At 41.7% G+C, this 15,181-nt stretch overlaps 1 pseudogene; it reads left to right on the forward strand.

Moving 5' to 3' along the window:
* Positions 1-15,181, forward strand: part of LOC128045594 (cytochrome P450 2J2-like) — a 35,960-nt pseudogene that overhangs the window by 19,382 nt on the left and 1,397 nt on the right.

The following is a 15,181-nucleotide window of genomic DNA, read 5'->3' on the forward strand; positions in this document are numbered from 1 at the left end:
ATGCAGCTTTGATCTCTGGGTTGGGAAGATCCCCTGGAAAAGAAAATGGCAACCCACTCCAGTATTCTTGCTTGGGAAATCCCATGGACAGAGGAGCCTGGAGGGCTGCAGTCTATGAGGTTGCAAAAGAGTCAGACACAACTTAGCGACTAAACAATAACAACAACTTGTCTCCATGACTGTTTTGTTTTCTCCATCAGCTCTACAATTTCTTTCCAAGAATAATGAATTTCCTTCCAAGATCCCACCAACCTCTCTTTAGTAAATGGGAGAAACTGAACATGTTTATTGCCAGTGTGATTGAAAACCACAAGAAAGACTGGAATCCTGCGGAAGCAATAGACTTCATTGATGCTTCCCTCCAGGAAATGGAAAAGATGGGAAATCAGAGTTTTCTCCTGAGTTTTGTTCTTAAAAAGAAATAAGGAGACTCTGGCTCCTTAATGCTGCTGTACCAAATCACCAAAAATCTGGAATCTTAAAAAAGCACACATTTATTATCTTATAATTCCAGAGGTCAGAAGGCTGAAGCCAGTTTCTCTGGACTGAAGTCAAGGTGGGAGCAGGGCTGCTACTTCTGGAGGCGCTTGGGCAGAATCCATTGATGGACCTTTCCAGCCTATAGAGGCTGCCTGTATTCCTTGACTCAGGGCCCCTTCCTCCATCTTCAAAGCCATCCAAATAGCATCTTCTCTGCCCCCATCCTCACATCTTCCCTTTACACCTTTCTTGTACCCCTCTTATGAGACTCTTGTGATTGTATTGGGCCCACCAGGATAATTCAGGATCATCTTGCCATATCAAGATCTTTAAGTTAATTGTATCTACAAAGTTCTGCCTGGCATTTAACATTCATGGGTTCCAGAGATTAAGACATGGACATCTTTGTAGGTCATTATTCAGCCTACCACAGGGGAGGAAAAATATAGGCAATATTTCATAGAGTGTAGGAATAACATAATTCAGAATTGTTGATACAAGTAAAAATAAAGATAGAGATTTAATGATATTTGACTTGAAGTCTTTGGAAAGCCCAAATACTGCCTTTTTGAGGTCTGTTCTGTATTCTCTACCCATATTCTGAAGGAGAGACACACAAAAGGAGAACTAAGTGTTGTTTCATGGTTTGTTGGATCAATGCTCAGTCTCCTACCCCTTACCCCAGCTCCCCAGTGCAGAACACAAGTGAAGCTAGTCAGATGCCAGAGTTTAAGCGTGAGGAAGTTTTGCTTTCCTCCCTCATCCCCATGTCATGCACTTTTCCAGCATTATAGGCCAGAAGCAGGAAAAAAAGTGAAATTGTATGTATGTCCTTTAACATAGTAACCCCTCTGGTTAATACACATCACTGTATAGTAGAATCGTCTTTGCCATAGATTATTCCTTCCTTCTCCTCGAGTTGGCAGAATGGTACACTTCTTTGCAACTCCTCTTTTATTTATCCTTGTTGGCATACCATTAATAGAAGAATTGCTATCTCCTCAGAGGAGTATACTTCACATGCTATAAGTGTGCAGGTGTGGGACCACACACAGGGAGGAATGTTGACACACTGAAGCTTCTGGAGGAAGGTGGGAAAGATGCTGGAATGCCATGGGGAATGGCTGTCGGAATCAGACATGTTTAAATTAACCTAAAAAGATGAGCACAGTGAAGGACAGAAATGGATATGGACCTAACAGAAGCAGAATATATTAAGACGAAGTGGCAAGAATGCACAGGAGAACTATACAAAAAAGATCTTAATAACCCAGATAACCACAATGATGTGATCACTTACCCAGAGCCATAAATCTTGGAGTGTAAAGTGAAGTGGGCCTGAAGAAGCATCACCATGAACAAAGCTAGAGGAGCTGATGGAATTCCAGTTAAGCTATTTCAAATCCTAAAAAATGATGCTATTAAAGTGCTGCACTCAATATGCCAGCAAATTTGGAAAACTCAGCAGTGGCCACAGGACTGGAAAAGGTCAGTTTTCATTCCAATATCTAAGAAAGGCAACACCAAAGAATGTTCAAACTACTGCACAATTGCACTCATCTCACACGCTAGCAAAGTAATGCTCAAAATCCTCCAAGCCAGGCTTCAACAGTACCTGAACTGTGAAATTCCAGATGTTCAAGCTGGATTTAGAAAAGTAGAGGAACCAGAGATCAAATGGCTAACATCTGTTGGATAATTGAAAAAACAAGAGAGTTCCAGGAAAAACATCTAATTCTGCCTTATTGACTATGCCAAAGCCTTTGACTGTGTGGATCACAACAAATTGTGGAAAATTCTTAAAGAGATGGGAAGACCTGCCTCCTTAGAAATCTGTATGCAGGTCAGGAAGCAACAGTTAGAACTGGACATGGAACAACAGACTGGTTCCAAATAGGAAAAGGAGTATGTCAAGGCTGTATATTGTCACCCTACTTATTGAACTTATATGCAGGGTACATCATGCGAAATGCTGGGCTGGATGAAGCACAAGCTGGAATCAAGATTGCCGGGAGAAATATCAATAACCTCAGATATGCAGATGACACCACCCTTATGACAGAAAGCGAAGAAGTAAAGAGTCTCTTGATGAAAGTGAAAGACAAGAGTGAAAAAGTTGGCTTAAAGCTCAACATTCAGAAAGCTAAGATCATGGCATGCAGTCCCATCACTTCATGACAAATAGATAGGGAAACAATGGAAGACTTTATTTTCTTGCGCTCCAAGATCACTGTACATGGTGGCTACAGCCATGTAATTAAAAGACACTTGCTCCTTGGAACAAAAACTATGACTAACCTAGACAGCATGTTAAAAACCAGAGACATTACTTTGCCAACAGAGTGCTGTCTAGTCAAAGCTATGGTTTTTCCAGTAGTTCCTACAACAAACCTAAAAAGGGAACGGTTAATGGAAAGATATGAGAACTGTTGTACTTTATAGATACTGAGTTTATTCTCTCTCGTGTTATTGCACACATTTATTGAGTATTTGCTATGTGCCGTTTGTATCACACATATTCATAATGCCACCTTAAGGGGTGAGTATTGTTATTCCTGCTTCCCAGGTGGCTAGGTGGTAAAGAACCTACCTGCCAATGCAGGGGACACAAGAGATTCTGGTTTTATCCCTGAGTTAGGAAGATCCTCTGGAGTAGGAAATGGCAACCCAACGTATTCTTGCCTGGAAAATCCATGGACAGAATAGCCTGGCAGGCTACAGTCCATGGGCTTATAAAGAGTCAGATACAACTGAGCACACGAACGCACGTGTGCGCACGCGCGCGCACACACACACACACACACACACACACATTGTTATTTCTGTTTTATGAAAGAGGAAAGTTAAACACACGGAGGTTGAGAGGTTTATTACTCAGTCAAGTCATACAGAGAGTGAACAGTGTGTCTCATATTGGAACTCAAGGCTGTTTTCCAGTGTAGTAATAGATTCTCCCTAATTATGGAAGTAAAAAAATTAATAGTCTTGATTTTCATCCACCAAAGCTAACAAAGGCTTCCAGCACTTGGAGGAGGAAGCATACCAAAGGCACTGCAGTGATAAGCCTCTGCCTCCTGAGAAGGCCAAAGGGAAAATCATTTCTCATGGTGGAGGGGGTCTTTCCTTCTACGATTTCTTAAGGATGAAGCCCCCTATGTTGTGGTGACTTAGAACCCACTAGATAAACCAATAATCACTGTGCTTTCTAGCATAAGGGCAATGCTGATTCAAGTTTCCATGAAGAAAACCTCATCTACAACACCCTAGACCTCTTCTTTGCTGGATCAGAGACAACTTCGACCACCCTGCGCTGGGAGGCTGCTCTGCATGGCCCTGAACCCCCAAATCCAAGGTGAGCTCATTAGTGAGTGGGCCAGAGCTGGGTCAGAATGAGGCCTCCTGGAACAAACTGCCCCACGAAGGGGCCAGATGAGAGTGTGGTTGGATGGAGAGATGGGTAGGCCAGTCGTGGGCCAGGCAGACTTGAGAACAGGCATCTTGTTCAGTTTTTCTCTTGGAATTGGGATGAATCAATGTAACACAAATGTCGCAGAGTCACTGCCCTCAGAACACTCTCAGTCCAGTGAGGAAAACAGTGAAACCCACTGACACTGTGGTGAGTTCCAGGAAAGAGCTCCATTCCACTCGCATAGGAAATCTATCACAGCCTTCCCTCCATTTTTTTTCATTTATTTTTAATTGGAGGATAATTGATTTACAATGTTGTATTGGTTTCTCCCGTATAGCAGAGAGAATCAGACTTAACACTACTTATCTCCCCTTCCCATTGAGCCTCTCTCCCACCCACTTTCCCCGCTCCCACCCACTTTCCCAAGTCTTCATAGAGTGCCCAGCTGGACTTCCTGTGTTATATGGCAGCTTCCCACTAGCTTTCTCTTTTACACCGTGGCAGTGTATGTATGTGAGTGCTGTTTTCTCGATCAGGCCTACCCTCTCTTTCCCACACTGTCAGCAAACCGTTCTCTATGTATCTCCATTCTTTCTCTGCATATAGGTTCATCAGGACTGTTTTTCTAGATTCCAGATACAGGCGTTGATATATGATACTTGTTTTTCTCTTTCTGACTTACTTCACTCTGTATGACAGACTCTAGGTCCAACTACATCACTACAACTGACTCAGTCACCCTGCTGTTTTTAAGTGCTATCTTCCATTGCCCTGTGGACAGTGTTCACACTCCTTAGTCTGGTATATTACGCCCTTTGCTGTGCCTCTTTCTGTCTGTCCAGCCTTGACTCTCCCCGCCTTGCATGGGGGCCTCACTAATTTGTCCATCATTTTCTTTTACACTGTCCTGATTTGTGCCTGTGGACCATCACACCTGTTCTTCCCTGGAAGGATAGTACAAAAATGTATTTCCCTAATTTCTCCCCGTGGTAAACCCGTAGCTATTCTTGAAGAACCTATTCAACACAATCTCCTCTAAGTGTCTCCCCACCTGTCTAGGAAAATACTAGCATTTTCTTACTTAAGAGATGAACTAAAGCACTTTCATTTGCTTATCACATATTATTTATGGAGAAGGGAATGGGAAACCACTTTATTATTCTTGCTTAGAGAACCCCATGACAGTATGAAAAGGCAAAAAGATAAGACACCGGAAAGATGAGGTGCCCCCCTCCCTAGGTGGGTAGGTGTGCAGTAAGCTCCTAGAGAAGAGCTAAGAAATAGCTCCAGACTCTTGAGAGTCCCCTGGACAGCAAGAAAATCAAACCAATAAATCATAAAGGAAATCAACCCTGAATTTTCAGTGGAAGTGCTGACGCTGAAGCTCCGATACTTTGGCTACCTGATGTTAAAAGCAAACTCCTTGGAAACGACACTGATGCTGGGAAAGACTGAGGGCAGGAGGAGAAGGGAATGACAGAGGATGAGATGGTTGGATGGTATCACTGACTCAATGGACATAAGTTTGAGCAAACTCTGGGAGACAGTGAAATACAGGGAAGCCTGGCATGCTGCAGTCCGTGGGGTCACAAAGAGTCAACAGAACCACAACAACATTATTTATATATCTTCCCCACAGACTGTAGCCTTTGGAGAACAATGACTGTTACAATCATGGTTCTTTCTTTAGGTTCCAGAACAGTTTCAGCCCATGAAATACTTCTAGGATGCAGTCTCTCAAACTGTGGGTAACAGTTTATTATCAACACATAATATCTATTTAGTGAATCAAGGTCAACTTCTTTTTCTAAAATAAAAATAGATTAGAAAAGAGAAAATTTCTTCCTGTGGTACTGAGGAGAAGCTTTTTATCAAGAAATTTTGTTTCTTCCCTATAAATAACCATGTATGTATTATGTAAGCTTTATATGGGGCATCTCTGGTAGCTCAGCTGGTAAAGAATCCGCCTGCAATGCAGGAGACCCCAGTTGAATTCCTGGGTCAAGAAGTTCCCTTGGATAAGGGATAGGCCAACCATTCCAGTGTTCTTGGGCTTCCCTGGTGACTCAGTAAAGAATCTACCTGCAATGTGGGAAACCGGTGTTCAATATCTGGATTGGGAAGATACCCTATAGGAGGGAGTGGCAACCCACTCCAGTGTTCTTGTCTGAAGACTGACCCTAGGACAGAGGAGCCTGGTGGGCTACAGTCTATGGGGTTGCAAAGAGTTGGACATGACTGAGCAACTAAACACAGCACAGCACATGCTTTATATGTGTGTATATTTCTGTCTGTGTGTCCCGAGTCATGATGTACATTTAGTTTTTACCTGTGAATAGCTGTTTTTTAATTTAAGAACATGTAGTTAGTATATCGGAGAAGGCAATGGCAACCCACTCCAGTACTCTTACCTGGAAAATCTCATTGATGGAGGAGCCTGGTGGGCTGCAGTCCATGGGGTCACCAAGAGTTGGGCACAACTGAGCAACTTCACTTTCACTTTTCCCTTTCATGCATTGGAGAAGGAAATGGCAACCCACTCCAGTGTTCTTGCCTGGAGAATCCCAGGGATGGGGGAGCCTGTTGGGCTGCCGTCTATGGGGTCGCACAGAGTCGGACATGACTGAAGCGACTTAGCGGCAGCAGTTAGTATATAGATTTGGTTTCTATGATGGAGGCTCCAAAATGTCAATGGTTTAAAATGCCATAAGAGGTGGAAGCAAGCCCAGTGTCTATCAATGGATGAATGGATAAACAAAACCTGAGCTGCAATGGGATATTATTCAGTCTAACAAGGACACATTTTGACACATGCTACAACATGAATGAACCTTGAGGACATTATGCTCAGTTAAATAGTTCAGTCATAAAAAGACATATACTGTATCATTCTATGTGTATGAGGTAGGTGGGGTGGTTGAATGCATAGAAACATAAAAGTGGTGGTTGTCAGAGACAGGGAGTAGGGGAAATAAGGAGCTGTGCATTAATGGATGTCGAGTTTCAGTTCTGCAAGATAAAAATATTCTGGAAATTGGTCTTGTAATAATGCAAAATTTTTCACATTATTAAACTGTTACACTTAAAATGGTTAAGATTATAAATGTTATGTGCATTTTACCAAAATTTTTAAAATTAATAGTTATTTAAAAATAAATTAAAAAATTATTTCTCTCACAAATGAGCAACTAAGCTGGACTCTGCAGAACGCTTTGGGGTCTAAGCTGCTTCCCATGCGTTGCTGTTGTATCTAGAATGGCGCCTTGTTGGGACTCTCAAAGATGGCTCACTTCTAAGGCTGCCTTTCCGCCATAGGAAGGGGAGGAGAGCATGTTCCAAGTATTAAACTTCCCCTCTTCTTACATTCTATTGGTCAGAATGTAGCCAGAAGGGAATCTGGGAGATGTAGTCTTTAGCTGTGCAATGAGGTATCCAGCTAAAATATCTATCCTTATAGGAAAAGAGGAAAACATATTGGTGCTTTTGTTTGTTTGTTTTTCATTTGTTGGATGCTTCCCTAAATCATTTCATGCAAATCTCAAAACATCCTAAAGAGGAAATAGATTCATCCTCACTAATAAGAAGAGGAGCCTGAGGCTCAAAGAGCTTTAGGAACTCACAACAGGGATGTTGTTGAGCAAGAGTTTGCAACCAGATTTATCTCATACCAGGGCCCACTTCCTACTCACATACCTCCCTGAGGAACTAGTCTGGAGAACCTACTGTAGTTTTAGCCATTTTGATTCTGATTATTCCATTCCTTAGCTTAACCAGGCACAGTGAAAGGTATAGAATATTACAATAATGCAGCCTCCTCTTATTTCCAGAAAAAGCCCAGGCTGAGATCAACAGGGTGCTTAGCCAATCACAGAAGTTGAGCACAGCTGCTCGAGAGCCCATTCCCTACACCAACACTGTCATCCACGAGGTGCTGAAAATGGGGAACATCGTCCCTCTGAATGTGCCCAGGGAGGTGGCAGTGGACACCACCCTGAATGGATACCATCTGCCCAAGGTAATTAGGGCCTCATTGCAACCTCAGATCTCCAAGCTCATACTCATAAATGATGGGAAGTCCAACTGGGAAAGAGACATGTATTCTTGTCTTACAGAATTACTTAAATGGGAGAGAGGTACATTATACTTGATGTAATATTAGTGTTTTTCTCCATGAGTGGTCTCTAGAACATTAGTTCGACTATTTATCAATAGGTGTTCTGGAGAAGAGGGATTCCTACATCCACAGTGTTTAGATAAAGTCTGGCTTTTCTTTTCTGTGAGCTGTGAGGTTTCTCAGTGTTTTACTATGTGATGTGCATTGCAGATCTTTGTGGGAATACAGCAGGTAGCAGTCCTCAGTCAGACTTTGCCATGAGGCCCTTTTCTTTGCCTTGGGAGAGCTTCTTGCAGGATAAGGACCTGTCAGACTTAATTGGAAAATTCTGCTTCATAATCTTGGAGGCAGAGAATGTTGAAATATGAGGGGTATCTGAGACCTCCTGGGCCAACGTCACATTAATGCTGATGTTTCCTACATAATATCCCCACAGATATTTCTCCAGGTTTGACTTAATGCCCCCAGATGGGAATGTCTCACAAGAGAAAGCAATCCAAGTGTGTACAGTATTAAATATCATAAAGGGAGAGAAACAACCAATGCTTCTTAAGCAGTGATTCAGTTCAGTTCAGTCACTCAGTCATGTCCAACTCTGCAACCCCATGAATCACAGCAAGCCAAGCCTCCCTGTCCATCAACAACTCCTGGAGTTCACTCAAACTCATGTCCACCGAGTTGGTGATGCCATCCAAACATCTCATCCTCTGTCGTCCCTTTTTCCTCCTGCCCCCAATCCCTCCCAGCATCAGAGTCTTTTCCAGTGAGTCAACTCTTCACATCAGGTGGCCAAAGTATTGGAGTTTCAGCTTCAGCATCTGTCCTTCTAAAGAACACCCAGGACTGATCTCCTTCAGGATGGATTGGTTGGATCTCCTTGCAGTCCAAGGGACTCTCAAGAGTCTTCTCCAACACCACAGTTCAAAAGCATCAATTCTTCAGTGCTCAGGTTTCTTCACAGTCCAACTCTCACATCCATACATGACCACTGGAAAAACCATAGCCTTGACTAGATGGAACCTTGTTGGCAAAGTAATGTCTCTGCTTTTCAATATGCTATCTAGGTTGGTCATAACTTTCCTTCCAAGCAGTAAACTTCTTTTAGTTTCATGGCTGCAATCGCCATCAGCACTGATTTTGGAGCCCCCAAAATAAAGTCTGACACTGTTTCCACTGTTTCCCCATCTATTTCCCATGAAGTGGTGGGACCAGATGCCATGATCTTTGTTTTCTGAATGTTGAGCTTTAAGCCAACTTTTTCACTCTCCTCTTTCACTTTCATCAAAAGGCTCTTTAGTTCCTCTTCACTTTCTGCCATAAGGGTGGGTTCATCTGCATATCTGAGGTTATTGATATTTCTCCCAGCAATCTTGATTCCAGCTTGTGCTTCTTCCAACCCAGCGTTTCTCATGATGTACTCTGCATAGAAGTTAAATAAGCAGGGTGACAATATACAGCCTTGATGTACTCCTTTTCCTATTTGGAACCAGTCTGTTGTTCCATGTCCAGTTCTAACTGTTGCTTCCTGACCTGCATGTAGGTTTCTCAAGAGGCAGGTCAGGTGGTCTGGTATTCCCATCTCCTTCAGAATTTTCCACAGTTTATTGTGATCCACACAGTCAAAGGCTTTGGCATAGTCAATAAAGCAGAAAGAGAATATTTTCTGGAACTCTCTTGCTTTTTCCATGATCCAACAGATGTTGACAATTTGATCTCTGGTTCCTCTGCCTTTTCTAAAACCAGCTTGAACATCTGGAAGTTCATGGTTCACGTATTGCTGAAGCCTGTTTTAGAGAATTTGGGGCATTACTTTACTAGCGTGTGAGATGAGTGCAATTGTGTAGTAGTTTGAGCATTCTTTGGCATTTCCTTTCTTTGGGATTGGAATGAAAACTGACCTTTTCCAGTCCTGTGGCCACTGCTGAGTTTTCCAAATTTGCTGGCATATTGAGTGTAGCACTTTCACAGCATCGACTTTCAGGATTTGGAACAGCTCAACTGGAATTCCATCACCTCCACTAGCTTTGTTCACAGTGATGCTTCCTAAGGCCCACTTGACTTTGCATTCCAGAATGTTTGGCTCTAGGTGAGTGATCACACCATCGTGATTATCTGTGTCATGAAGATCTTTTTTGTACAATTCTTCTATGTATTCTTGCCACCTCTTGTTAATATCTTCTGCTTCTGTTAGGTCCATACCATTTCTGTCCTTTATCGAGCCCGTCTTTGCATGAAATGTTCCCTTGGTAGCTCTGATTTTCTTGAAGAGATCTCTAGTCTTCCCATTATGTTGTTTTCCTCCTTTTCTTTGCATTGATCACTGAGGAAGGCTTTCTTATCTCCCCTTGCTATTTTTTGGAAGTCTGCATTCAAATGGGAATATCTTCCCTGTTCTCCTTTGCTTTTCACTTCTCTTCTTTTCAGAGCTATTTGTAAGGCCTCCCCAGACAGCCATTTTGCTTTTTTTGCATTTCTTTTCCATGGGGATGGTCTTGATCCCTGTCTCCTGTACAGTGTCATGAAACTCCGTCATGTTCATCAGGCACTCTATCTATCAGATCTAGTCCCTTAAATCTATTTCTCACCTCCACTGTATAATCATAAGGGATTTGATTTAGGTCATACCTGAATGGTCTAGTGGTTTTCCCTACTTTCTTCAATTTAAGTCTGGATTTGGCAGTAAGGAGTTCATGATCTGAGCCACAGTCAGGTCCTGGTCTTGTTTTTGTTGACTCTATAGAGCTCTCCATCTTTGGCTGCAAAGAATATAATCAGTCTGATTTTGGTATTGACCATCTGGTGATGTCCATGTGTAGAGTCTTCTCTTGTGTTGTAAGAGGGTGTTTGCCATGACCAGTGCATTCTCTTGGCAAAACTCTCTTAGTCTTTGCCCTGCTTCATTCTGTACTCCAAGGCCAAACTTGCCTGTTACTCCAGCTGTTACTTGACTTCCTACTTTTGCATTCCAGTCCCGTATAATGAAAAGGACATCTTTTTGGGGTGTTAGTTCTAAAAGGTCTTGTAGGTCTTCATAGAACCATTCGACTTCAGCTTCTTCAGCATTACTCGTTGTGGCATAGGCTTGGATTACTGTGATATTGAATGGTTTGCCTTGGAAACAAACAGAGATCATTCTGTTGTTTTTGAGATTGCATCCAAGTACTGCATTTTGGACTCTTTTGTTGAATATGATGGCTACTCCATTTCTTCTAAGAGATCCTGCCCACAATATTAGATATAATGGTTTATTGGGTCAAGGTAATTGATAATGCCATAGAGTTCAGCTTTGCTTTTACTGGTTTTCTGCCACTTGATTCTGTCCATTGATGGTAGAGGGGTATTCAAGTCTCTAACTATAATAGTAAATACATCTATTTTTCCTTGCAGTTCCATCAGTTTGCCTGTATGTATTTAGAAGCTCCCTTGTTAGGTGTACACACATACAATTGCTATGCCTTCTTGGAAAGCTGACCTTGTTTCATTATGTAATGCCCTTTTAAAGTTTATAATACTTCTCTTTGCTCTGATATCAGCAATTAATTAGTTACTTCAGTTTTCTTTGATTGGTGTTGGCATGGTATATCTTCCTTTAACCCTTTAATTTTAATCTGTTTATGTCTCCATAATTAAAGTAGGTCTGTTCTGGACAGCATATAGTTAGGTCTGTGTGTGTGTGTGTGTGTGTGTGTGTGTGTGTATGATCAAAGCCAATTAATAGGAGATCTGCTTGCTTTAGGAGCTTCCCAGGTGGGACTAGTGGTAAAGAACCCGCCTGCCAGTGCAAGAGACAAGAGACCCCAGTTCGATCCCTGGGTTGGGAAGATCTCCTGGAAGAGGGCACCACCATCCACCCCAGTATTCTTGCCTCTGTCCATGGAGAATCCCATGGACAGAGAAGCCTGGTGGGCTACAGTCCATAGGGTGACAAAGATTTGGATACAACTGAAGCGACTTAGCATGAACACTCTTGTTGTAGAGCTTCCCTATGGTCCAGTGGTAAAGAATCTGCCTGCCAAACAGGAGACGTGGGTTTGATCCCTGGGTAGGGAAGATACCCTGGAGGAGGAAATGACTACCCACTCCAGTATTCTTGCCTGGGAAATTCTACGGACAGTGGGGCCTGTTGGGCTACAACTCATAGGGTCCCCAAAGAGACATGCCTTAGCAACTGAACAACAGCTGCTTGCTTTATGAAATTTATGTGTACAGTACAGTACTGTTAACTCTAAAGACAGTACTGTGCACAAGGCTTCCAGAAATTTTCCATCTCACATGGCTGGAACTCTCTACTGATGGAACAGAAATTTTTCACTTCCTACTTCCGCAGGGGCTTCCAGGTGGCACTAGTGGTAAGGAACCCACCTGCCAATGCAGGAGATATAAGATATGTTGGTTCAATCCTTGGGTCAGGAAGATCCCCTGGAAGAAGGCGTGGCAACCCACCCCAGTATTCTTGCCTGGAAAGCCCCATGGACAGAGAAACCTGGCGGGATACAGTCCATAGAGTCTCAGAGAGTCAGACATGACTGAAGCGAATTTCTCGCACTCCTGCCAGTCCCTGGAAACTACTAGTGTAGGGGAAATTGGGACATTGGGCACTGTTGGTGAGACTATAAAATGGTGCAGTCACCACAGAAAAGAGTTTGGAGGTTCTCCCGTTTGATCCACGGATCCCATTACATGGCATTTATCAGAAAGAATAGAAATCAAAATCTTGAAGAGAGATTTTCATTTCATGCAGCATTATACAGAATAGCAAAGATGTGGAAACAAGTTAAATGTCCATTAATGAATGAAGAGATAATGAAAGCATGAACTGTACACACAATGAAATATTCCTCAGGAGTAAAGAAGAAGGGAATGCTATCAAATTCTAGAAATAGATAAGCTGTGAGGACTTTATGCTTAGTGAAATAAGCTAGCCATGGAAGGCCATAATTATATGATGGTGCCTCTCTCAATTATCTACAATAGACAACTCTTAGATGAAAGAGTAAGGTCTCCAAGGCTGTTTGGCTATTTATGGTTTTGAGGTTTCACATGGATTTTAGGATTATATTTTCTATTTCTGTACAAAACATGCCTTTAGGATTTTGATAATTGTTTTGACTAACATGAACAATTTAATAAAATTAATCCTTCCAGTTCATGAACATAAGATATATTTCCATTTATCTGTGCCTTCTTTTATTTGCCTCAGCAATATTTTATAGTTTGCAATGAATAAGTCCTTTGCCTTCTTGGTTATATTTATTCCTAAGTATCCTGTTCTTTTTGATGCTGAACTAAAACTATCTCCATGTTCAAATGACATTTTCTTAATATGTAAAAAATCCTAAAGATTACACACACACACACACACACACACACACACACACACACACACACACACGAACCTGTCAAAAATAATAAATGAATTCAGCAAAGTTTCAGGTACAAAATCAACCTACAAAAATCAGTTGTGTTTCTGAACATTGAAAACAATCATCTGAAACAAGTCTTTTTCTTTTTTGGGCGGTGGCGGGGGGGGCGGCGCTCTGGGAAACAGTCTTTTAATTAGTGTATTTAGAATATTAACATTTAATGTAGTTATCAATATAGACTGTTAACTACTGTAGTCATTATTATTTTGTATTCATTGCTTTTGGGGGTTTTTGTCTTTCACTTTTTCTCTCTTGTCTGGTTTTAACTGAGCATTTGGTATAGTTCCATTTTCTTTTCTGTCTTAGCATGTGAGTCATATTTCTTTTTAAAAATATCAGTGGTAGCCCTACAGTTCACAGTATACATTTCCAACTGATTCAAATCCACTTTGAACTTCACTACACTGCTTGACTGTTAGTGCAAGTACCTTATAATAATATTTTCCTAATTCCTTCCTTCAGTTCTTTCCAACTACATCATACATACCACTATCTCTAAGCTAGACTCACTGAATACAATGTTAATATTTTTATTTTGAACAAAATCTTATGCATCAGATCAATAAAGAAAGTAAGAGATTTAATGCACCTTAGTTTTTTTCTCTAATGTTCTTATTTTATCTAGATCTGAGTGTCTGACCTACATATCTTTCTTTTTTCTCTGAAGAACTTATTTTAACATTTCTAATGAGGAAGTTCTACTAGCAACAAATTTCCTCAAATATTGTTTGAAAAAACATTTCCTTTTCCTTAACTGCTAGATGGAACAAAGAACTGTATCTGCATAATTTTATCATTGAAGAAATCCAGGTTAACAGGTGAATTCAGTGCTTTGCATATAAGAGCTCACAAGAAATGTGGTGCAACTGTTTTTCTGATTGTTCATGAGGCTGGGTTTTAATCGTTTGGTGAGAAGTTGATTGAAACACACATAGCTCAGGTGTCTCTGTCGCACTCTGAGATGCAGTGACCACAAACCTTAGAGCACCATTGGTCTCAGAGAATGACTCACTTGGAGATGGAACAAAATAAAAAAAGCAGGAGGAGAGGATCAGGTGGGGGCTAGTTGGCAGGATGTTGGCAATTTGATCTCTGGTTCCTCTGCCTATTCTAAAGCCAGCTTGTACAGCTGGTAGTTCTCAGTTCACTTAACTGTCCTCTGATGGATAAGAATCTTGTGCAAGCTCTCTGATTGGAGGGACTTGTTCGTTAGTTTGGTCGCTCGTTGTGTCCAACTCTTTTCGACCCTTTAGACTGCAACATGCGAGACTTCCCTGTCTTTCACCAATCTTCTGGAGCTTGCTTAAGTTCCTGTCCCTAGAGTCAGTGATGCCATCCAACCACCTTGTCTTCTGTCGTCCCCTTCTCCTCCTGCCCTCAATCTTTCCCAGCATCAGGGTATTTTCCAATGAGTCAGCTCTTCCCATCAGATGGCCAAAGTATTGGAACTTCAGCATGAGTCCTTCCAATGAATATTCAGGACTGATTTCCTTTAGGATTCACTGGTACGATCTCCTTGCAGTTCAAGGGACTCACAAGAGTCTTCTCCACACCACAGTTCAAAAGCATTAACTCTTCAGCACTCAGCCTTCCTTATGGTCCAACTCTCACATCCATACATGACTACTGGAAATACCAGAGCTATGACTATACCGTCCTTTTTCAGCAAAGTAATGTCTCTGCTTTTTACTATGTCGTCTAAGTTTGCCATAGCTTTTCTTCCAAGGAACAAGCATCTTTTAATATCATGGCCAC

Source organism: Budorcas taxicolor, chromosome 3 (genome assembly GCF_023091745.1).
Source record: "Budorcas taxicolor isolate Tak-1 chromosome 3, Takin1.1, whole genome shotgun sequence".
NCBI classification, from domain to species: Eukaryota; Metazoa; Chordata; class Mammalia; order Artiodactyla; family Bovidae; genus Budorcas; species Budorcas taxicolor.